General features: G+C 41.1%; 1 protein-coding gene across 2 annotated transcripts in view; it reads left to right on the top strand.

Moving 5' to 3' along the window:
• NPAS2 (neuronal PAS domain protein 2) overlaps positions 1 to 24,784 on the top strand; it is a 104,138-nt gene that overhangs the window by 5,567 nt on the left and 73,787 nt on the right. The gene's annotated exons all lie outside the window — the stretch shown is intronic.

Raw genomic sequence — 24,784 nt, 5'->3', positions numbered from 1 at the left:
GGGAGATGGCTCTTCACGTGGCGTGGTCAGACTGCTGAACTGCTCGCCACAGGATGTGGATGCTGAGAGGTTACATCAGCTAATGAGGTGACTGGATGAGTTCATGGAAGAAAAATCCATCAAGGGCTATTAAACTTAAAACCACTGCCTCTGGCTTAGGAAGTTTTGAGCTGCACATTCTTAGAAGCTTAGTGAGTATGCTGAAGAAATATCACCACTGGTTTGCCTTGTTCTTGTAACTCATTCCTCTGCACTTGTGACTGGCCATGGCTTGAGAGAGGGTGCTAAGCCAGGTGGTCTCCCAGTGTCTGCTCTGCAAAATGAAGTGGTCAAGCATCTGCCCCTCCTCGGCTCCCGAGGCCAAAAGGCTCCTGGTGGTTTGTACCTTCACTGTTCAGGGCTGGCTCTGTTATGACACATCAGCCATGGAACAGGCTAGTACGAGAAGCTAGGTGAAGTACTCCAAAGAAGAGCAAAGGTGTGAGCCAGAACTGTATGTTGAAAATTGCAATGAGGTCTCCCCTCAACCTTTTCTTCCCCCTCCAGACCCTTCACCATGCTCATGGTCCTCCTTTGGACACTCTCTAATAGCTTAATTATAATCTAAGACTAATTGTAGTCTTTCTTATATTGTGGCTCCCACTGCACACAATATTCAAGGTGAGGCTGCACCAGTGTGGAGCAGAGCAGGACAATCACCTCCCTCAGCTAGTTGGTGAATCTTTGCCTGATGCCCCCCAGGACACAGTTGGCCCTCCTGGCTGCCAGGGCACTGCTGACTCATATTCAATTTGCCATCGACCAGGACCCCCAGGTCCCATTCTGCAGTGCTTCTATCCAACCTCTCATTCCCCAGTCTATACACACAACCAGGGTTGCCCTGTCTCGGGTGCAGAATCCGGCACTTTCCCTTGTTAAATTTCATATAGTTGGCGATTGCCCATGCCAGGCTAAGAGATGGATTTGATGATCCTTGTGGGTCCCTTCCAACTCAGGATATTCTATGATTATGTGATTCTGTGTACCCCAAAAGGCAGCGTACAGTGTTCGAGCTCACTCCCTGGTATCCTATTATGGAGCTGTGCAGTCATGGCAAGGATAGACAGCCTTATCTTCCTTCTTGGGTTCAAGTAGGTTCAGAAAGCAGTTCATTCAGGGAAGCAATCCCACCAAAAGGCATTGAATACTGAGATAAAATGCCTGGCTGAAGAAGTCTCCACTGGGAGACTGTAATTGCTACGTGCCTGCCCCGCTGATGCAGGCTTCCCCAGCCTTCACTGCTGCCCGATGTGAGGGAGAGGATTTGGGCCAAGGCAGTCATCTTCCTTGACATGATGTTGCTGTGGATACAGTTTTATCTATCTGTACAAGACCAGGCTTTGAAATTTTGAGCTGAGAATGAGAGGACTGGAAATTAAATTTCTTCAGCTATCCACTGCATTTAAGCACTATGGTTAAAACAATAATGTTGTGTTGACTGCTGTTTACTAAACCAGACAATTTGCTTAATCATCTGAAAGGCAGATTTTGAAGCCATGGATTGCACTTACTACGGCTGTGCTAAGCCAGAGACTGTGTATTGCTGTTCACTAAGCAGTGGTCAAAGCACAATGTATTCAAACACAGCTCATGCTGATGGTATTTGCTGGCTTTTGGATGAGATCTATTGCTATTAAAACACCAACACCAATCTCAAACTCAGCAATGTCCTAAGTCCTTCTGATCGTTTCTTCAAATTTACAGATGCTAACTGATACAGAAACTCCAGTGCAGCAGTTAATGGAGCTCACAACTGCCTAGCTGTACATTTTTGGGCTACCTTATGTAATAAAATGGCAGGGCCTTGCACTGTCTGCGCAAACAAGGTTGCATAAGCAGCCTGGGGAAACAACTGGAACTCCAAGAGCCCTCCTGAATCCTGCACGTCTTGTTTGATCTCATTTAGCATTATTTAATAAGCAATATTAACCTTTTCCCCTCCTTCCCCTCGAGTTATCTGGTCCCAGTTATACTGATATAATTTCATGCACAGACTTCACTTTTTAGAGAAGTCATCAAACTTTTCAGTCAATTGAGCAGCCTGATGTCTGGGTAGCCTTGAATTTTCTGTAATCAGCACTCAATCTAGTTAAAAATAAAAACACATTAAAAACAAAGCCTTGAACAGGAAAGTACTTGTTTTTCACTCTCAATTCTAATTTGGGAACCATTCTTAAAGTTCATCACTATGGTTTGTTCTTACACGGGATAAACAATTTATTATTCAAGCAGCTTTGGGTTTTTTTCCTTTAAAAATAGACAGTAATGTTCAACCATTGGGAAGAAAACCAGCACAAGAAGATTGTAATCAGCTTTAACAGGCTTACAGATGGCAATGAATATCTTTAAGCATAATTTTAGCCCTGTAAACAATAATAATTAAGTTTGATTATTTATTATCCTTTTATCATTGATGTGCAGACCAGACTTTTTCTCTCAATTCCTTTGTTAGGTGTGTCAAATTTTTAAACTGCAGAACTATTTTAATAAGGCAGATCCCACCTGTAATCTCTAAATCAACAGGTGGATGTAACCGTGCAAAACCTGAGAATTACTGATTATCTGATTGAGTCAGTGGCTGAATAAATCTGACTTTAAGCATGTCCTAGACTTATTGGTTTGGGTGGGACACCTCTCATTAATACTTCATGGAGAATTGACATATTTCCCATATCATGGGTTAGAATGGTCTGCTTGCAAAAGCTAGTCAATAATAAATACTGTGTGCAATGTGATCAACTGGAGATGGTATATTTTTTAATTATTCCTGGATTTCACCCAAAATATCTACCCTCATGTTTTTATTGGTAATTTTCTGCATTTTACTTGTGATATTTTGTCTGTTCCCGATTTTGACATCTAAAACAGTAAAAGGTTTTAAATTCGAGACTTTGCATTAGATATATCCACATTCCAGTGAGGGTTCCTTTAATTTATGATCTATAAAGGGCAAAACACCTTATGATTTTTACATGGACCATTAAGACCACTCCTTGATTAGGCAGAATCTTCATCCTTCATCAGATAAACATGGAGTTGTTTTGATTTGTTTTATCTTTGGCTACCAAGATAAGAAGAATATTTTATTCTTCAGTCTATTTATTTTATACTTTCTTTTCAGTATATTAAAGACAATTTCATGTAAACAGCCTAATCAAACAATGGTTCTGTTAACCAGCTGGATGCATTTCCAACAATTTCAGCAAGAGCACAACTAATGAAAAATAAATAGGTCATTCATAGTCAGGCATGTATTTAAATTTTTTTATGACAAGAACTGAGGAATCTTGCTTGTTTATGGGCTGTCACTGAAGCCAATAAAAACTTTTCTGGAATAATTCTGGACCTTTAATTTGATTGTTTGTAGGGTGGCACAAGTCATTTTTTTCATCTTTTTCTTTCTTTCCAGCACAAAGGACTTTATTGTCAGCTGATGCACACTGATGTAACTTAGCTCATCGTAGCAATTACATTTATACTGCCTGGCCTCTAATATTCATGTTTCTTCAAAAGTGCGTTGTCTTTTTCAACAACAGAATATCTTGCTAGATCTTGCTGTTATTCAAGAAATAAAGCTGCATTTGGTGCCTATCCTGCTGTCCTCATTAAGGCAAAACTCCCACTGAAATCAAGGAGCGTTTGCCTGACAAAGAATTACTGACTTGAGTTTCTGAGAGGTCTAAACTTTCTCGGTCACTTTTTGGGTTTGATTTTTTTTTTTAAATTTATATTTTTTTAATCTCACCTTGTTTTCTCACCTTTTATATTTCTGGTTTTGAATCTTTAGCTTCCTTCAATAGGATCTTTTTTCTTTTTACTTCAGTCAGATCTTAGGACCTTCTGCTTTCTACCTTGCCCTCTCTTCCTTTCTTCTCTCCTCTTACTGTCTCACACTCTCTTTCAGTTATCCTTCTGTTATCCTCACCTTCACTGACTACAGCACTGTAAAAACTTAGTATACATCATGCATGTTTCCAGGAATTTAATTTAACTTGTTTAGACCGTTTATATGTACAGGTGCTTATTTGAAGGTACTTGCCTTAGGGCGAAGGAGCGGTTTGTAAGATTGGTGATGCAGGCAGAGATTTGTTTACACAATATTTCTGTGTGCAATCTTTCCTCCTCTTCTTGGTAGAATCTTAGAATTTCCTCTGAAATATTGATGCAAGGTTTCAGCAGTAAATTAAGTTTTGGACTGATAAAATAAATATTTTGCATAGTATTGCAGTCAGAAAAAAATATGGATTTTGAAGTCTGTGTAAAATGGGTTTTGTTGAGGGTGACAAAACTGAAAATCTCCAGAGAAATGGGTTTTATTTATAATTCTTCTACTGTGCAATGTTATGAGCTTAGAACACATACATAGTGCTTTTTTGTGCATCACTTCTCTGATCCGTAAACTAGGGCAGCTTTGCAGAGCATATGATCAACTCTGGGTGCCATTCATAACTAGGTATCAGAGGGGGGCACAAAGCAGAGTGCTCTGGGCTGCTTAATATACCATTGACAGTAAGAGGAGCTAGAGTGATGGCTTTTTTGGGCATTGATCCATCTCTGTGGTTAGGTTACATCAGGCAGTACCTTATCGCTGCAGGCACTTTGCTTCCAGCTGTGCAACACCTGATGGCGTTGGAGCTTTCCCTGGATGTCCTGGCTCCGTTTGTGTCCTGCACAATAGCTCAGTTCACCCCTGCTACCTCTTAATTGTTTGCATTTTTCAAATGGAAAGCATTTTGAGAACGCCAAGTATTGGGGTTTTTTTGCAAGTCTGACTGAAATGTGTGTTCTTTTTCAGAAGACCTAATTCATGCATATTAAATAAATAGTAGGTGTATGGCTTAATGTATAGTGTAGCATTTCAAACTAAAGCCATCAGCTTACTGTTTCTCAGCATCTGGATCCCTTCAGACATACTTCTTAAAGTAAAAGACAAAACACTAAACTTGCTTGTTCTCCCTTAAACAAGAAGACACATTTTCTCTTCTTGTAATGGTAACAAATAATTTTTCACAGCGTCCAATTGCGTGTTACTCTGGCAAACCTAGAATGAATGAAAAACTGCAGGCTATATACACAGAGTAATGACGGTTAAAGAAGCATTTCTTCTTTAATGCAATTTCTGTTTGATTTTCTCAAAACCCTCCTCTTCCAAATACCCATTTAAACCACATCTGAACAATAGATTCATTGTTGTTGGCTGAATGAGAAATTTGATAAAGATAGCTTTTCTAGCTCCATTAAAAATAGATTATTTTTCTGAGGACTGAAGGATATAAGTTCACTTTTTAACTTTGAATTTCACATTCCATTTGACCAGTCTGTAATATATATATTTTCAAAGTCCTAATTGCTATTAGACTTGTCATATTTCTCTGCATGTTTTTTCTCTGCATATTTTTTCTCAGTGTGAAACTATTAGAGGGTCATTGCACTGGTTAATGAAAGAGGGTTGACTTTTTTGGTAAGTTGTGATTATTTAAATGTTCTGCTATGCAAATTTTCCCTTTTTATGGAAAAAAGCTTAAAGAGACAGCTTAAAAAAATTTCTTTAGAGGTGCTGAAGCATGCAGGTTACATTTGTTCAAAATCTATGATATCCAGTGGTGGGAGGTGATGACACATTCCAAGTTTGCTACTGTATAATTGAGAGGGGATTCTATGTAGGACATGTAAGCATAAAAATTGGGTATGTGTCTTCACAGTGCTGCTGGTTTTGCCACTGAATTCTTCAGTAGTTTTCTTAGAGTGTATAATCAGTTACGCTTGTGCTGATTTAATCAATTATCCTTGTGCACAAACAAACAAACACAAACAAAACCCAGCTAATTTCAGACTGTCTTTGAAACATCAGAACTAGAGATTTCACTTACAATGAAAGAAGTATTATTTTCGAGCCTTTAGAATGATTTTAAAAATGGCAAAGATATATTTGGGAACTCTCATACTTTTGGGTACCAGCAGCTGTGTATCCTTATGCAAAAGTGGGTTTGGCTGAAAGACCAATTCATAAATATTGTATCTGAAGATTGCAGCAAGCTTTCATATTTGCAAGAGATAATGTAAAGTGTGCAACATTTTTTTCTTCACTCCAAGAAGTTTGAGCTTAAACAGCTTGATCTCCCAAATCTAATGAATGATAGCCAACGAACAAAAGTATCCATGGTGTCTTGAATCATGGGGACTGGAGACCATTCTGTCTGTGGAAGCAGAAAGGTCAGCCTGCTGTGGTGAATCTGAACACCCTCCTGCGCACTGCCAGGCTGTGAAATGGCTTGGAGTCAGGAGGTGTCAATAAATAACTTTCTGACACTGGCACTCCATGACTTCCTGTCTCACAGCCTATGAGTTTTCAAGCAAGCAACAGCCTGCTCCCAGCTGTATTGCTTGGAGAAACCAAGTAGGAGTTCGGGGAACCTCTCATTTCTCTGTTAGAAAAAAAAAAAAATCTATTTTTTTCCCTTTATTTAGCCCTCCTCCACCTTGATCTGCTGTTTGGGGAAGTGAGGGCTATAGCGAGGGAGGTAAGACTTATCTTTGGTCTGGTGGTTCCTTTCGTTCTGGGCTGCTCTCCAGGAAAAACCTTTTCCCCCTTTGGGACATAGCATTTTTCATGACAGAGGCTCTGCAAACGGGAGCACTGCTGGAGATCCTGAGTTTGCCTGACGTGCGCTTGACATTTTAGCACAGATTCAGCAGAGCAGCTTTATTCAGGTAAACAATTAGGCACATGTTTTTAATTACATTTCATATGAGCTTCTTTCCTGAGTGTGGAAAGACTTAAGCACATATTTAGAGGCTGAATAGGTCTCCAGTCTGACTCATGTGTAGAGTGAGGATGGGTTGGAAGGAAAGGAAGCAATCATCATGGTAGCACAGCAGCTGTGAAGTAGGATGTACCGTTTGAAAATCAGCATGCTGCAAAAGGGCCTTGTTCTTCTGGGAGACAGTGTTTTGTCTGTATGGTCTCAAGAAGAGGAGCAGACCTGGACTTTTTACTTTCATCCACCCATTTGTCCTCCTGTTTCTCCTTATTTTGAATTACGCTGCATATGACTTGGATGATCTGAAGTAGGTTTATAATTAAAATTAGTTTGGTTACTCTGCGGCCTCACGTTTGGCGGTTTTATGATTCACCCATCTGGCACTGCAAAAAGAGGACAGTGTTCTTTTGCAGAATACTTTTGGCTATCTGTAAGTGAAGGTGGTGCTGTATGCTAAGTCCTCTGAGGATTTCTCACATCACATCAGCCACCGAAGGTTTCTGAAATTAATAAAAGTATTTGTCAGCAGTGAACACATACCCAGACCTTTTGGCTCCTTCTAGCTACTTCATTCATGAAAAAATGTTGGTTCACGATTTTATGTGCAAAACTTATTCAGGCACTGATGTAACCTTTTTTGCTTTTGAGTATCTGTATTATGAATCTAGATCAATATTTTGCAACACAGAGAAGGAAAAAGAAAGGCACTGCAGAGCAAACTCACAAATGCCTCTGCAGGAAGGTCATTTTGGTGAGCCAGGTCTTGTCTGTGCTTAAAGGTCTTTGCTGACAAAAGCACATGTAAGGGCATGGTGGTAACTTTAACAGATGTGTGTTGTGTGCAGTTACTTTACTGGCAGAACTAAACTGTTTCCCTGAAAAGAATAAGCCATCCCAGCAAAAAGACTTTTCAGGGCCGTCTTGTAGAGTTGGCAGAAAGATGTTTCCAACATAGGCTTCTTTGAAGGTTCTTCCACATTCCATACTGACAATGTCACCCAAGATTTGAAATACAGACTACACCTAAATAGAATACGGATAATGGGTTCCAGAACCTCATCTGATGAATAGCCTTAATTGTTGCATTGCTTCTTGCACTTTGACCAGGAGTATGACTACTGTGGAAGTCGCATGTTTTTCAGGTATTATGACATAGGAAGTTCTCACTTCAGGCTAGCATTTTTTCCTGCCTGTTATTCTGAAGTTAATAACTTTTTAGGTGTTTCTCCCTAGTCTTGTTTCCCAGGTAATCTACAGGTTTCTTTTGGAGAAGTTTGATGTGAAACTCCTCTCACTCTGCCAAAGCTTGGCACCTCTTGCAAGACAACTGTCTTAAAGAACAAAGCAATAACTGGGGAGTCGTGAGATGGTTGTGGCATGAGCTCAGGCAGCCCTGCCCCCACAGTGTATTCTTCCATTTAAGACTGATTCCTCATCGCTTCCTCAAATGTTACCCATTTTTGCTAAAGCCGTAGTTGCAAGACTGCTTTAGTGCACTGATTTGGGTTTGTGTGTCATGGTTCTGGTAAGAGTGGGGGCTATAGAAGTGGCTTCTCTGAGAAGCTGCCAGAAGCTTCCCCCATATCTGACAGAGCCAATGCCAGCCAGCTCCAGGACAGACCCCCCGCCAGCCAAGACTGAGCCCATCAGCAACAGTAGTAATGACTCTGGTATAACACATTTAAGAAGGTAAAAAAAATTATGGGCCAAAATAATTGTGGCCAGAGAAGAGAGGAGTGAAAATACATGACAGAAACAACTATGCAAACACCAAGGTCAGTGGAGAAGGAGGAGAAGGAAGGGCTTCAGGCACCCAAGCTAAGATTCCTCTGCAGCCTGTCGTGAAAACCATGGTGAGGCAGCTGGGCCCCTGCAGCCCATGGAGGTCAGTAGGGGAGTAGATATTCACCTGCATCCTGTGGAGGACCCCACGCTGGAGCAGATGGATGCCTAAAGGAGGCTGTGACCCTGTGGGAAACATGCACTGGAGCAGGCTTCTGGAGTCTCCATGACTCCATGGAGAGAGGAGCCCACACTGGAGCAGGTTTGCTAGCAGGACTTGTGACTGTACAGGGGACCCACATTGGAGCAGTGTGATCCTGAGGGACTTCACTCTGTGGAAAAAGGAACCTACATTGGAGTGGTTTGTGAAGAACTGTAGCCCATGGAAAGGGCTCACATTAGAGTCCTCCACAAACTCTCTCCTGTGGAAGGAACCCATGCTGGAGCAGGGAAGGACTCCTCTCCCTGAGGAGGAAGCAGTGGAAGAAACAACATGTGATGAGCTGACCACAGCCCCCATTCCTTGTCTCCCTGCACCACTGGCAGGTAGAAGGTAGAGAATTTGGAATAAAGTTTAGCCCAGGAAGGAGGGAGGAGCACGGGGAAGGTGTTTTTAAGATTTGTTTTGCTTGTTAGTATCCTACTCTGATTTGACTACCAGGAAGTTCAGTTAATTTCCCCAAGTTCAGTCTGTTTTGCCTGTGACAGCAAATGTGGAGTGATTTCTCCTCACTCTTAACTCATGAGCCTTTTGTTATATTTTCTCTCCACTGTCCATCTGTGGAGGGGAGTGATAGAGTGGCTTTTGTGGGCATCTGGCATCCAGGTCAAACCACGACATACATGTAAGTCTTTGCTGCTGGTGCAAAGAATGATTTTGCCTTAGTCCCAACTCTGGACACTCATCAAGATGCCAGAGCAGGAAGCCAATTGTGCTGAAATTTAACCTTTTCTTTGTGTTGATTTTCAGCTGTTGCATTTTCCTAAGCTCAGTTACTGTGCAGCCGTGTAGGTTTCAGGGGAGAGAGGGAGTTGAAGGAGGAAAACAGGATATCCTTTGGAACCAGTGTGGGTTTAAGCCACTTTACAGTGACTGATAAACTTTCCGTTTCTGGATGAGAAGTGGCACTGGGGGTTTTATTGAGGGGAACTGGTAAGTGAAGAAATAGAAGCAAGGCTGAGACTGACTGAAGGAAGTTGTACAGGTCAGGCAAGGAGATAGTGTGTGGGGTGAAAAATGGGCCAGCAGGAGAGTGAACACCAAGAGTGGCTGGGGTCAGAAATGATGACCAGTATATGAGGAGCAAAGGAGACAAGGAAATTTGAACTGTAATCCAGTTACAGTTCTGTAATCCAGAAGAGATGGAAAAGAACTCCTAGTACAAGCTATGATAAGGAGGGGGTGATGTGGACAACTGGAAAAAGAAGGTGTCATGAAGGGAGTAGTGGGCATGAAGCTGAGCCTGGAACAGGGAAATCAGGATGGCAACATGGGAGAAGGAGAATGGCGGAGAAGCCAAGCAGGTCTTCAGGCTGTAAAAAGTCTGCAAGTGGGGTTGGAAAATGGGGTGATGCTCAGAGTTTCTTGGGAAGTAGCTGCGACTTGTAAAGCCAGAAATAGAGGTGAGCACATGCTCATCTGAAGTGTGGAACTGGAGTGAGAAGTCTGAGGTACAGAAAGAGGCATCAAGCTGGAGGTCGGGGGGACAGGCAGGGACAGCTGGTTCATGTGAGCATCTAGGAGGGCATCCTGGTGCTTGCAAACTTGGTACTCCTCTGCTGCCTCAAAGCCCAACAGGAGAGCATCTTATCCCTACCTCTCACTGCTACCTGTTGTCCCTGCCTACAGCGGGACCCTGTGACCACTCCAGCTGACACAGCTTGTTAGCTGAAGTGTCTAGAAAGCTGCTGATATTTTGGAGATGTCACAACAATGCTAAGTAGTGAGGTTTTCAGTTTTTTGAAGTATGTAGCAAAGTCACACGCTCACAGAAACTGTGTTAAATGCTAACTGCTATGGATGAAAAGTTGAGCACTCAAAAATGAGGAAATGATATGATTAAGTCTGCCTGTGTAATTTTGATTTACTCACTTCCTGTATATTCATTATTGTTCAGTACTTAATGGTTTAGTGCTCACACTATGATCAGATGCGACCACTACTGTGCCAGCAATGCTTAGCTTATCCTGGTCCAAACTAATTCTGAAATGACAACATTACTCTACATGTAGTAGGGTAAAAGCTTCAGTTTTATTAAACATTGGCAAATCCAGGAAGATTTTAAATGGGCTCTTGTTGCAAGAAGCCCACATACCTGCAAAGCAAAGACTAACTTTTCTCAGGAATGTATCTTCTCTACTTCTTAAATCTTTTGGCTGAAAACAGGAATAATTAAAATTTCCAGGCAGACACCAGACTGCAGAATTTCAACCCAAGTGGTTTGATCATGGAAATGTTCTGTGTAACTAAGAAAGGTTCTTGAAACTGGAAAACCAAGCAAGGCTTCCTAGCAGGTGCTGTCTCCAGACCACCCCCTAGAAAAGGCAAGAGCTGAGGGAGCTCCTGATGAGGCTAGCCCTGAGTAAGATCCATATTTCCTGCAAACTTTCTTGTTTGTTTTCATGTGTTCCTGCCGCTATGACATTTGTTTTGGTATGATTAAATCAGTTTTTTGAGACTTTAAATTAAAAATTCTATTTGGTTTAAATACATTATTAAAGAATTTTTTTTACTAATAGCTACTCATTTTTATGACTATTTTAGTGATAAAATTTTCATTTTAAGGAACTGTGCACCATTTTTATATCTTGGAAAATACCTGTTGTATAACTATATAAAGCTTCAGCTGTTCTTTCTGATACAGATTATTTCAAAATTGTCAGTATGTAAACAAGCTCTTGAGATCAGACAGACTTTCTAACTAGTTTTTTTATCTTTTAATTATATCTTTTAGAAGCAGATTGACAAACATCAGTGAAATTTTTAACGTATATTTATAATTTACTCTCTCTACAAAACCTTGTGCAAAAGTGCTTTCATTGTCTCTTTGCATACTCCTTAAGCTAAAGAAACACAGACTTTAAGAATCTTGCTGTAATCTTGCTTGCTGAGCTGGAATTGCATGTGCTGTTTTGTATTATACCTTTGATTCAACAAGATATTAACACCTGTGCTTAAGTTTGAAGTTATATTTATTGTTGAAGTGACTTGATTACTCTCATGCATCAATGTCTTCAGGACAGTAATAGATCTTGTTTCTATTACATATTTTTATGCTTCAAGCCTATAAGTATGCAAAATAACATCCTTTAGTTGTGGGCTGTTTAAGAACAAAGATTTACACATTTCTCTTCTGCTGTGCAAGGCTGAAAAGCTCTGAAAAGTAGAATAATATAAACAGTAAAAGTAATAATGTAAACAGTAACAATAAAAGCATTTGTGGTGTCCATACATCACATCCTGTCAAATTGATGCATTAGCTTGCCAGATTACCGGCTTCAGTCAGCAAAAAGCAAGGCAAAGTGGTGAATAAAAGTTTGACCTGGTTTTCCGTATAATTAAAATAGTAGATTTAAACTGATGGAAGGCAGTGGCCTTGGCTGAAACAGCAGGCAGAAATTGAAAGCAAATGTAAGTTACCTGTTAGGTAGCTCTTCAGAAGAGAGTCATTCTTTCATTTATCCTGGTATATGGAGACCAAAAGCTCCCCCATGGACTTCTGAGGGATCCATTTTACATCTGAAGTCCATCTATTACAGCTACAGTAAATACATTGTTGTCATAGTAATACAGTGCTCAAAATCTGAGAGAAAAACTCCAGCATTTCTTTGGTTCATAGCATGAGGTGAAAGGAAGACTTGACAAGAAATAAAAGAAGATTTGACAAGAAATAAATTGATTTTATTTTTGTTTTGATAGGTAATTAGTTTAAGTTGATTTTGCCACCTAGAATCATAGTATCACAGAACATTTTGGGTTGAAAGGGACCTTAAAGGTCATCTAGTGCCAACCTCTTTGTCATGGGCGCAGAGACATCTTCCACTAGACCAGGCTGAGCAAAGCCCCATCCAGCCTGGCCTTTAACAGTTACAGGGACAGGGCAGCCACAGCTTCTCTGGACAACCTGTTCCAGGTCTGGGAGCGTTTGGGACCCCTTCTTCCTCATCTTCATCTTCTTCACAACACCTACAGTCCTTGGAGTTCCTCCAAAGTTATGGGCTTGAAGGTCGCTGTGTCTGTGTGGTATCTTCTGATCCAGGCCTTAAGGTGTTTTTCTACAATTCTGCCTTGAAAAGAAGACTAAACACGCTAACGGAATTTTGAGGGATTGATATTGAGATGGGGTAGTAAGGTTGGGTATGTGTAAACATTATGCTACAGGATAAGGGATATAATACAGCTGCATTAAAATGTACATTCACTACACATCTACTTCTAAAATCTATAAAAATTTAAAAATCAAAAAAAAGCTCTGCGGCATCACCTGAGAAGGGTGATGGTTTTCTTCTTGAGTTCAGTTTCTAATTTTTCATGGCAAAATTGGCACAAATTGACCTGATTGAATCATAGAATCATCAAGGTTGGAAGAGACCTATAAGACCATCAAGTTCAACTGTCAACCCAGCATTATCATTGTAATGATAAACCACTAAACCATCCAGGTCAGACACCTCTCGAACACCTCCAGGGATGGTGACTCCACCATCTCCCTGGGCAACCTATTCCAATGCCTGACCACCCTAACTGCAAAAAACTTTTTTCTAATGTCTAATCTGAATCTCCCTTGTCTCAGCCTAAGGCTGTTTCCCCTGGTCCTTTCAGTGAAGGCACAGTACCAGAGACCAGCCCCTACACTACAACCTCTTTTCAGGTCATTGTAGAGATCTCAGAGACCTCCCTGAGCATCCTCTTCCCAAGACTAAACAAACCAAAATTGGACCCTCTGCAAGGCTATGCAGGGAAGTTCCTATGATCAACTGAGAGGAATCACTGCCAGGTCTACTGAAGCCTGAAAGATGAGGTTTCACAACAGACTGCAACTTAAATAAGTTCAACCTTCCACCAAGTGCACTTTAGGGGTGGATGACTGGTCCCATTTACAAATGCCAGCTTTCCAGCCGTTGTTCCCTGCCTGTAGCTGTGCATTTCTGCAAGTTGCCTTTTGCTATCCAACCTAGTGAGGCTTCTGCTGAAGTCCTGTCAGTTCTCTACATCAGAAAATAAAAGGAAAAAAGGAAAGGATGGTTGTGTTTTTTGCCAAATTACAGAATTGAGCCAGCTCACACAAGGAGCACAGACCAGCAGTAAGGATGAACGGCATAGGAAAAGCCGGATGATCGACCTCCTCTGTTTGGTGGCCATAAACCACTTGGCTGGCCCACTCTTCATGGCCTTGAGCATTCAAGATGCAGAGCCTGAACTGCTTGTTCACCATGAAGGTGAAATCCACATCCCCAAGGAAGTGCAGGGTAGAAGGGAGGCTTGAACCCCTACCTTCCTCTGCTACTTTAGTGCCTTACTGTGAGCCGTGCTTAAGGCCATCTCTAAGACAGGAATATAAAGTCCCAGTCCCTTGTGGATTTATGCAGCAAGTCTTTCCCTCTGGGTTGTAACTTCTAGAGAAAATTACCCACCTCAGATTACTTTTCAGAGAATTGTCTCCTTTGCCAGCATGCTCGCAGTGTGTTTGTAGCCCCAGTATCATATTCCTCGCTTACAGTGAATACCTCATTATTCCAGAGCAGTGTCTTTCACTTCAGTGGTGTAGCCTAATGGGGTATACACATGCATGGACATAAATCCTAAAAGATTAATCTGTGGAAGATTAGTCCCAGTGAAAGGAGATGACTCACCTGATGAAGTGCTCACTAGTCAAAGGAAAAGCGGCACAAAGGAAACCTTAAGTGTTAAAATAATCTTTTGTCAACAGGGACAGATTCTGATGTCTTTAATCACAATGATTGCATATTACAGGTAGACCCAAAGAATGAACTGAAACTATGTGCAGAGTAATAAAGTAGCTCTCCTAGGAGAAAGGGCACTGAATTCCAACTCTAGGTCATCAAACGTGTTAAACTGTCAGTCTATTTTGTTGATGTCTCATGGTTAATGTTCTGTAACTGCTCTTTAATACAAAAGAAAAGAGCTTAATTTGAGAGTGCCCTCGTGGCATGTTATAGATTTCATCAATATTTACAGGACCATTGAAATTAGAATTAGAAAAAAAGATGTGAAATGTCACGGGGCATGGTGATGATCAAATGATGAACACTTCCCCAGCTTATTTCCTGGACACTGGAGTACACCAGCAGCCCATTGCCCAAGATCCTGAGACGAAGGCATAAATATGGAGGGAAAGGCAAACACAAGGGGAAATTCAAAGGAAAAAGTGCAAAAAGGAAAATAATAAATGAAAATGTCACTTCCAAAGTGCTTGATTGTCTGAACAGAATTGATGAGAATGTGGAAACCACAAGGGTGGTCTCCATGCAGGATTGAGACTGTATTTTTTAAACACAAGCAGTACAAAAAATGGAGTGCATGTGAGCCATCATTCATAAAATCCGTAAACACTGTGACAACTAATCTGGAGCCATCCATTGATTTTTAAGAAAATCCTTGCCAGAAAAGGACTGGTGACCTTAATATTATTTTATTCAATAGTTACTGTGTCAAAAAACAATTTAACTTTGCTAACCTAAATAATGAGAAAATACTTGTCTTGAGGATCTTACTGCCTCATGCAGTTTTCAACCTAAACAAAGTAAATAGAAAAGTAGTTTTGTCTGAATAAGGACTTTATGATATGCCCCAGCGGAATTAAAACTCCTGGAAAGGAAACAGAAAAATCTAGAAAATTGAGGGGAAAAAAGCACTACAGTCTAATAGCATATACTTATTTTAGAACATTGCCTCAACATCTTTCCTTACTGGTTTTTTTAAATGTACAAGTAAGTACCAGATGATGCACATTATTAAATCACAATGCAAAAATCAATAAACATATCTGCAAAACTTTCATTTTTCCTGGACTCCAGCCTGCATATGAAAAAAAAATTAGAGTAGGACAAGGAAATGAAAGTATTAAATGCACTTTTTTACCTCCAGATAGACTGTAAATCACCCTACATAGTTTTCATCGGTCTTAAGGCAGCACTTAGCTGTATAGAATATCAACTCTCTAAAGAAAGACCACCACTTCTGAGATGCACTCACTGTTCTCATTTGTAGTTTATACTGTAAATACACAGCAGTAGATTGCTAATGCTCTTTGGTTAGGTTCTTAAAATGCAAGAAAAGTCAAAGGGACATGCTCAGTCTGACAGTCTGATAATTTTTGAAGAGTGAACTCAAAGTGATTTCAGAGACTTCCTTACTCCTGAGTCTCCCCACCTTGTGCTTTTGTAGTTCTGGTCCTGAGTGTTTAATGCATTATTTTTCTCCCTGTGTCTGATAGGGCCATCCAAGCAGAGGACAAGCTAAATGCCAGACCATATGTCTGAAAGAATAATAAAATAATGGGTTATTGTATAAACAAATTAAGGGTTTTTTAAACAAGACAAAGTCTTCTTTTTTTTTCCTTCAGATCATAGCATCATAGGGTGGTTTCAGCTGGAATGGACCTTCAGGATCATCTAGTTCCAACCCCCCACCATGAGCAGGGACACTTTCCACTAGACCAGGCTGCTCAAAGCACCATCCAAGTTGACCTTGAAGACTTCCAGAAATGGGGTATCCACAGTTTCTCTGGGCAACCTGTTCCAGTGCCTCACCACCTTCACAGTAAATAATTTCTTTTGAATATCTAATCTAAACCTGCCCTCTTTCGGTTTAAAGCCATTCCTGCTCGTCCCATCACTTCATGCCCTTGTGAAAAGTCATACCCTCTTGTCACTGGTAGGTGCTATAAGGTCTCTCTGGAGCCTTCTAGAGACTGAACAACCCCAACTCTCTAAACCTCCATCACTCTGATCATCTTCATGGCCTCCTCTCGACTCACTCCAACAGGTCCACATCCTTCTTATGTTGGGGGCCCCAGGCCTTGACACAGTACTTCCCTCTGGTAGGGTTTCACCAGAGTGGAGTAAAAGGACAGACACCTCTCTTGAACTGCTGATCAGAGATGGTTGTCCTGGTACAGTTTTGGAGGGGAAGAGAAGACTTTCTAGCCCAGGTGAAGAGTCTGAGGTCTGAAAGAGGAAAGAAGAGAAATTTGATTTGCTTAGGATGGCAATGAAAAGTGCATGTGAACAGGAGTAATGGAGCCTTCTGAGATCCTGGGGAACTAGAGAAAGGAAGAAGGGGGCTAGCCTGAAGCTTTACTGTCAGCTGGCACATCTCAAGCAAAAAGTATTTGTTTACTTTTGATAACTCTCTTAAGGTTACTTGTGTTCTAAGAGTTCCTTTTACTCTACAAAGGCAGTTCTGACAGTTCCCATGGCTGCCAGCATCTGTATGGTAAAGACTTGACATTAGGTGAGATGAATCACAATCCAGATTGTGATTAAGAAAAGTTATAAGAGTTGGACACTACTATCTCTACCTTACTACTTTGTCAATCCTTACAGGATACAGTCCTTGCAACCTGGCTAGTTCGGGTATTGACATAGCAACGATTTTCTTGGGGAAATAAGGATTATTTGGTCATGTTGTCTGTGTGTCTGTGTGTCTGTTTGGTGTTGTGTGCAGACCTGTCTGTCTTTTGAACCTGCTGACCAATTTGTCAAGTTTGAGAGAAAGGTAAAGATCTCAAAATTGCTGAATTTCTTCAACTTTTGTGACAATAGATACCTGTTCCTGCAGACACCAGATAACCTACACAAGAGCTTTCGGACAGAAACCAGTAGGGCATCAGCTGGTATTGGTTTCACTGCTCACAAAATTTCTTTTATTATCTGCAAATGCTTCCTTTTGAATCTGGATGCAGTGGAGGATTAAATGGCTCACATCTGAAGTGAGTTGGTTTTGGTTTTAAAAAATAAACATTTTAAAAAGAAAAAGTCAGCAACCAATAAAGGAGGAACTACTCATAACTGGGAAAGGTGGATGGGCTAAGGGCCAAGGTTCTTGAATTCATCATGGTAGCAGTTTTGACAGGTGGTATTGTAGTAGTGGTTGTTCTGGAGAGGTTTTCATGCAGTGACTGCACACTTTGTCTCCTCTGACCACAAAAAGAGAAATCACAAGTCAGAAGGAAATGCTGTAGTATTTTCATAGGTCTGATAGATGATGTGAAAAAGCGAATTGTCAGGGAAAACCAAAATCACTCTGAACACTGCAACATTTAGACCAGTTCTTGGCTAATTGCTATTCTAGAGAGGTACAAAATAGAAAAGCTAGAAGGCATGGTGCTGTTGATTACATCAGTAGGATCCACTGATCTAAGTACTCTCACACAGCCAGCTGGCTCTTCTTTGAAATTTCTGAGGCCAGCCTTGCCTGTGGCACGTGAGCTTGGTGCAACAGGAGAGAAAGGCAATCACCATGGAAAGTGAGGGGATAAAGAAACTGCCCACTGAGCACTGAGCTTGCTGCTCACAGAGCTGCTGATAAATATCACAGGTTTTATCTGGAAGGTCTGAGGTCCTCCTCATCGTGAATTTGTAATTTTCCTCCTCCTCCGCTCCTTAACATTTCAGAGCAAGGAGGAACAGGCTACTCTGCTTGCCCTAGATGAGTCACTCCTCCAGATAAGCCTGACTGACTTCAAAACTCGAGTTACTCTCCATCAAGTTGAGAGAGAAAAAAGCAGACTGCAAATGTGGAAATGCTCCTGCCAAATTCCGGTCCCCGTCACATAAAGTAATGCTATTTCATGTGTGAGGTGATGTGCTGTTTTGAACTGTCTTCAGCTGATTATAAAACAAAAATGATGTTGCAATTGTCACACAAAGGCTCTTGACATAGCAGGGGAGAAGACTTCAATCTGTCACAACCTGTTCTGTTTGAGGGAGAAAAGGTGACTGAGAAAGTGTTATTTGGCACAGTGAATCAGAAGCAGAAATATAGTCTTCCTTCATTTTTTTGGATGCATTTGCACTTGCTAATATGCCACTCGGTACTCTTAAAAATTCAAATATTCGTTCCTACCTGGCAGCAAACTGAGAATCTACTTTCCTAGGTATGTGCCAGAAAAATACAGCTTCTTCAAAATCAGAAGCTTCAGTGCAATACAACAGTTAAAACAGAGAATGTTTCACTGACCTGCAGACAGGCTGGTCTCTGTTTCAGATGTCTCGGCTGGGGAATTCCGGCACAGCCCGAAGGCAGGAAGATTGCCGTTGTGCTTTCCCATCTTCTGAAAGTACCCAGCTCACTTCTAGAAAACTTGTTAGTGTGGAGATAGAGCTCAAGCAAGTTATAAAAGTGCCTATTCAGACCCTCAGACTTTGGTTGGACCACCTTCTTTATCACAAGGGAGGCTGAGGGAACTGGGGGAATGTCAGTGTACGACCGACAGTGAACCTGCCTCCGTATGAGCCTCCTGAAGCGGAGCAGTAGTGCTTTATGGCAGTGCAGTCAGGCAGCCACCTTGCCATAAAGAATATGAGCCAGGGCTTTTTCAAAGGAATTCTCCAATGAGTCAAAAACTATCAAAAAACATTTACTTGATGTTTTTGTAGAGAAGGGAGAGAAAGGTTCTGTATAAAAGTGTTGAAAAACTCCTTAATATTCTGATAACCTTAGCCATATCCAGATAACAGTCTATCATCCTGGAACAGAACAACTTGCAGGACATAGTAGTAAATTTAACTCTTCAGTCTTTGCTCTTCCTAGTCCTGACCATGGGCACACCTGATTGATGTGCTAAATGGCCCCCATACAGCTGAGGCTGTAATACCCTCATTATGTGTGTCTTACAGAACCCATCAGTGAACATAACCCCCTAGACCCAAACAGCAATGGTAAGATAGACCCAAGTCAGTAAGAAATACCATGCTCAGAGATACTCTTGGGCCTTTACTCAATGTAGATCAGCTGCTTCTGCTTGGCCTTGAGGTAGAGAAAATTAAGATTAACGTTCAGGTTATTGCTAGCAATCACAGGGGCAGGAGAATTCAGTTTATTACTGCAAGAGATCACTGGGATCACTTCAATACTAGATGATGAGAGGAAAACCTGGGTTTATTGCCGGCTGAAGTCCAGCTCTCAGAGCTGTAGTTGCAGAGGCTGACATCCAGCTGTGGAGGAAAGGAGGAGATATTGGGCAACTATTACACAGTGTTAGAGATAAGAGATACGGTTACGTTTTAGATGTGGAAATACTGAACAAGGAGAAATACTCCTGGATTGCACAAGACCAGAAAGCTGGTATGAAGTAACAGCTGACAGGACCAAATGCTCTAAGTTAAATTTTGGCCCCATGAGGGTTCATGCAGGACAGGTAAGGAAGCCTGGGGGGTATATGTGAAGTGGGGCTTTAGGGGTGGGCTGTTGAGTTTGCTGCTGATCCTGCAACGTCTCTTGACTCTGTCAAGAGTCAAACAGCTTAAATTTACTTTTTAAACTGTTAGGACCTGTCTCAAGTGATAGTTAAAGATAGAATTAGGCTTAGGGTGGTGATTACAGTGGAAATCAGGCAGGAGTGAGCTGCTCAGTCTTCTGGGCTAGCAGGAGCTGTTGGGCTGTAGTGAGGGCTTGGGACCTCTGCTGAGAGGCACACGCTTTGCCAGGTTTACTGGCTTCATTTTGGTTGGGGTTAGGGGAAAGAGGATCTGAAAAGTTTAATTTTTGGATTGTCTAAGGCCCAGGGAAATATGATGGCAGCAGGTTCCTCCAAGGAGTTAGGGAAGATGAGTTTTCATCTTGGGTTAGGAGGGACTGCATAAACTAAAGCACCCCAGATTTAGAACCACAATTAATCCTCAGTCACTGGCTCATTCTTCTCCAGGTCCTATCCCAGCCCTACAGAGCCAGGGAGATATGAAACTCTCTCTGTCTCATCCCTAAACCCAACTGGTACATCAAAAGAATTTCACACACCTTTACTCACAGAACAAATAAGTAACTGCTCTTCAGCCCCCACACCAGCTGCCCTGATCCAGCCACACTAAACTTGCAGGGTTAATGCAGTTAACGCTCCTGAAACCAATGCTGCCCAGTACCCTATCCTTTAAACCTAGCTCTAACACTAACCCTTATTCTTTGCTGTACTCTAACAGCCCATATCTGAGTTATACACAAGCCAATTGCTCTGCTGGCATTTGTGCTCAGTCCATCTCAGTGGGTCTTTGACACTGTCTAACATTGCTCAAAGTCATTCTTACTGCAACATGGAGACTTGTGCATGACCCAAGACAAGAAAGGGTGTTTCCTAGCATTGCGATGTTCCAGCCAGAGGGTTTGTTTGTAGTGGAATTGAGACAATGGCAGAAGACAGGAAAGAACCCTAAAAATCTTTGCTGATGACCACGTCACATATAAACATAACAAAGCATACAAAGCTGTGAGCTGCTTGATTCTCAAATCACCGATTGATGATCCTGCGTTCTCATTTACTCAGAAGGAACAAGTCACTAACCAGACACTTCTTCTCAGCAGCAGAGATAGGGTCTCAAAAAATGGGTCCTCTTTAAGCTTTCTTAAGGTGAGCCTGCTACCTTTAATGTTATTATTTGCAAGCTACCTGCATGTGGTTCCTCATTAGCTTCTACATGCACACAGCTGGTGCATGATAGGCCTTGACAGAATGTCTATATTTGACAAGACCATGAAGCCATATTTCTGTCCAGGTCACTTTGTCCTGGTTTTATATCAAAGCTTTTCATATCAACAGCAGTTTCATTTCGGTAAGCTAATAATAGCCCTCAAAAAATTCAATGTATCAGCATAAAGGCTTCTCATGGCTGAAAATTTAATTTGGAAGTTTATGGTGCACAACGGTGGAGCAATAAGGAAGCTGACATGTTAGCTTAGGCTAAGGCACAGCCTTGCGTTTGCATAGGGAGGTGTGTGGCAAGGGTTTGCTGTTGTCTATCTGGATCGTCAGCTGTGAGATCCAGTAATTACCTAGGTTCTTTGGGTCCAAACTTTAGTTCTACTCCAAGCCATTAAACCCCAGACCAACATAAACTAAGGAATATTATCCCTACCCAGCCCTACAGCTGGTCATGCTTTACTGCATTTATGCTCTTTTGAGCTTTTATTAGCTTTGGTCTTCCCAGCAATAGCACCTGCTTTTTGTCTCCATCAGTCCTTAGCCCCAACCTCAGCTCTAGCCAGACCAGTAAGAGACTTGAGCAACTCAAATCTCCAGAATTAATAAATATCAACATAGATCAAAACACAGCCTTGCAGTCTGGAGGAGCCAGCCAGAAATACTCAGCTCCAGCTTTTCCAGAGCCAGACACCAGCTGATGCCATTCCTAGACCTGTATTAGTGGCCATGCAGAACAGCCTGTGCCATCTTTGAGCTATTAACCCCTAAGCAGAACGATGCTCTGGAAAGCAGCTAAGCAGCAGAAACAAGCTTTGTTATGGTATCAGACTTGTCCTTTGAAAATGCCAGTGCAAGGTGCGTTTTAGTTTTCCTTTTAACTATAGCCCAAGCACAGGCCCTGAACAGTGTTATTTTCTGGTTTTCTTTATGCAGAAGTACAGCAGTAACTGCACATATGAGTGAAGAAATATTTGTAGATAAAGATTGCTTTTCTCAATGCCTCATTGTAAAATGAACACCTCAAAAACCAGTCATCTGTGTCATGCTATTGTTGGTATTTTGGCACTGCTTTTGAGAAAGCTGTAGTGCGGTTAGTTTAGTCAAGGTCATGAGAGCAGTTCCACCAGGATGATGCACATTTTCCTGGGTGAATAATCATAGTACTTATGATTATCTCCAAGCTGTGTTTTCATATTAGAGTGGAATCGATGTATCTGATTCCAGTTCACATACATTCATTTTACTTACCAGTGAAAACTGATATTACCAGTCTTTGATAAGCACTTAAATTAATTCCTTCTAGACATTTCATTTAATGCCTTTCATCCTGATGGAGTTAAATTAGCAGAACTAACTACTTAGGAGTACTGAAAAAGAAAGTAAAACATTTTTAGGATTAGATATTTGAGACAGGTTTACACATTAGCATATTAAATCCATACAGTGCAGGTGTTAAAGAGGGCTTCAATTACTCCCTAATTAGAAGCAAACCTTTGATAAAAGCAGTGTGTGTGTATCTGAAGACATGGGCTTCCCTGTGGATGGGAGAACAGCATCATTATGCAGCTGCACACCACACTGCCACTATGTATTTTAAACAGCACTGTGATATCACTTCTTTAGAGAAGGTTGCATTCTCAATGTAAGTGGTAATGTAAAGGTATTATTTTCCTCAGTTTGTTTAAGAGTAGTATTCAGATCTGCAGTACTGCTTTCACTTGGGAGGACCATATTCTTGCCAGAAACCTGAGGTCGAGCACTCATGGGTCTCCAGTCATGCCAGGGAGGTCAGGTGCGAAGCTGCACCACTATATGGCTTTGTCTTGTCTCTCTTACTGGAAATTACAGATCTGTTGGCACCTTGGCATCTGCTACTACTTTGAGGGAGAAGGTCCACAAATGCTTTCTAATGGAAAGGCATGAACCACCATCCCTTGCTGGTCTGACAGAATGGGAAACCTGTGTGGGCAGCTCATGTCATGCCCACATTGTCTCGTGGATCAGAGTCTCCAGGTGGTGATCACCCAGTGTGGAAGGGAGAAGCAATAGGTCATTTCAGAGGTTTTATTGTGAAAAACACGTACACCTGTGGACACTGCCTGCAAGTAGCTTATGAGTTAATGTGCAGATGAGACACTTCTAATAAGAAATTCTGGAATATATAAGTATCTTCCCGGTAGTTACTTTTTACTGAAAAAGTCTGAAAATCTGGATTATTACAGTAAAGAGAAGATGTATGCCAGCTTGCCATATAACCAGTGTCCCAAGTGTGGTTTTTTTCATTAAAACATGCCATTTTTCAGATAGAAAGTGCTATCACTTGTTTGGCAGTCTTCTCATTAATTCTTATTTCATAAATAACACTTTACACTTACCTTTAAATGTGTAATGCCTAGATATGTGGGGATCTGGAAATAGTTATTGAAACTTTCAATAAAAACATTCATCTCTACTCTCTTTGTATCTCTACTCTTTGTATTGCCCCAATACAAAGTAGGAAAGACAAGATTGGAAAATTTGGATGAAGCTTGAATTGAATGTGTTTGAGAAATACCGTTTGTCAGAATAAGCAGAGAAATGCACTGTTTAAAATAAGTTCTGAAATGTCACCCTTCAGAATATGAATGTTTATTTTCTAAATATTTCTTCTAGGAATATGAGTTTGTGCGGTATGGCTTTGTGCATTATAGCCTTAAGTCTGCTTACATTGCATCTCTGAGTCTTATGGAACCCTCTTGTTAATGGCTTAGTAATCGTGGTACTCTGGATTTCCATCTTTCTCGTTATTTACTTAGTCATTTTACTGCTTGAGAGATATGTCAGCTGGCAAAAAATGTCAGTAAGTACTTTGTGTGCATTACATCTCTGTCTTTTATATTGGGCATTTTTGGTGGCTTTCACAAGCCAGGATTTTTTTCCTTTTTCTCGGAGATAAATTTGGCAGAAGTCCATACGTGCTAACAAAATTTGGTGTAATAGTGTTTTTATTCAAAAACAAGTAAATAAAAATTAGTTCTAAAGTGAAACTGCAGATATTTGAGTTTTCCCCCCAATGGGAAAAAAAAAGGCAAAATCTGTTACGTTTTATATTTACAGAACATTACCAGAACATTTAAATCTCTGGTTAGGCTACACTATTAGCAGAAGTCAGTGAGATATCCTTGACTCAGGACCACAGGTGTAAAGAAAGTGTGAAATAAGGAAGGGAAGTTTGTGAACGCAGTGTTGCTTCTGTCTTTCACTTGTTTACTCCTTTTGCCAAGAGCCAAAAAAATGAAGGTAAAAAATGAGGGTATGGAAGGTCAGAGGGAGGAGACAGAGAAAGTGAGTTTCAAGGTTTCTTTAGCTTTCTCTGCTGCTCTAGAAAAAGCTTTTGCTATTGGAAGAGCGCACATTCAAGCAAAGAGGCAGACCACCACTTGCCCAAGCTCATTTCTCAGCTCTAAAAGGTGCTGCCATAGGTGTGTGCTATCATGTAACTGTCCTCGTTTTAGTAATGCCAATGTGAAAGTTCCTATATGGGAGCAAAGGCCAACCTCTTTG

The sequence above is a fragment of the Corapipo altera genome, unplaced genomic scaffold (assembly GCF_003945725.1).
Source record: "Corapipo altera isolate COAL_440 unplaced genomic scaffold, ASM394572v1 0, whole genome shotgun sequence".
Lineage (NCBI taxonomy): Eukaryota > Metazoa > Chordata > Aves > Passeriformes > Pipridae > Corapipo > Corapipo altera.
The sequence above is the reverse complement of the archived record's forward strand: the minus strand, read 5'-3'. Positions and strand labels throughout refer to the sequence as shown.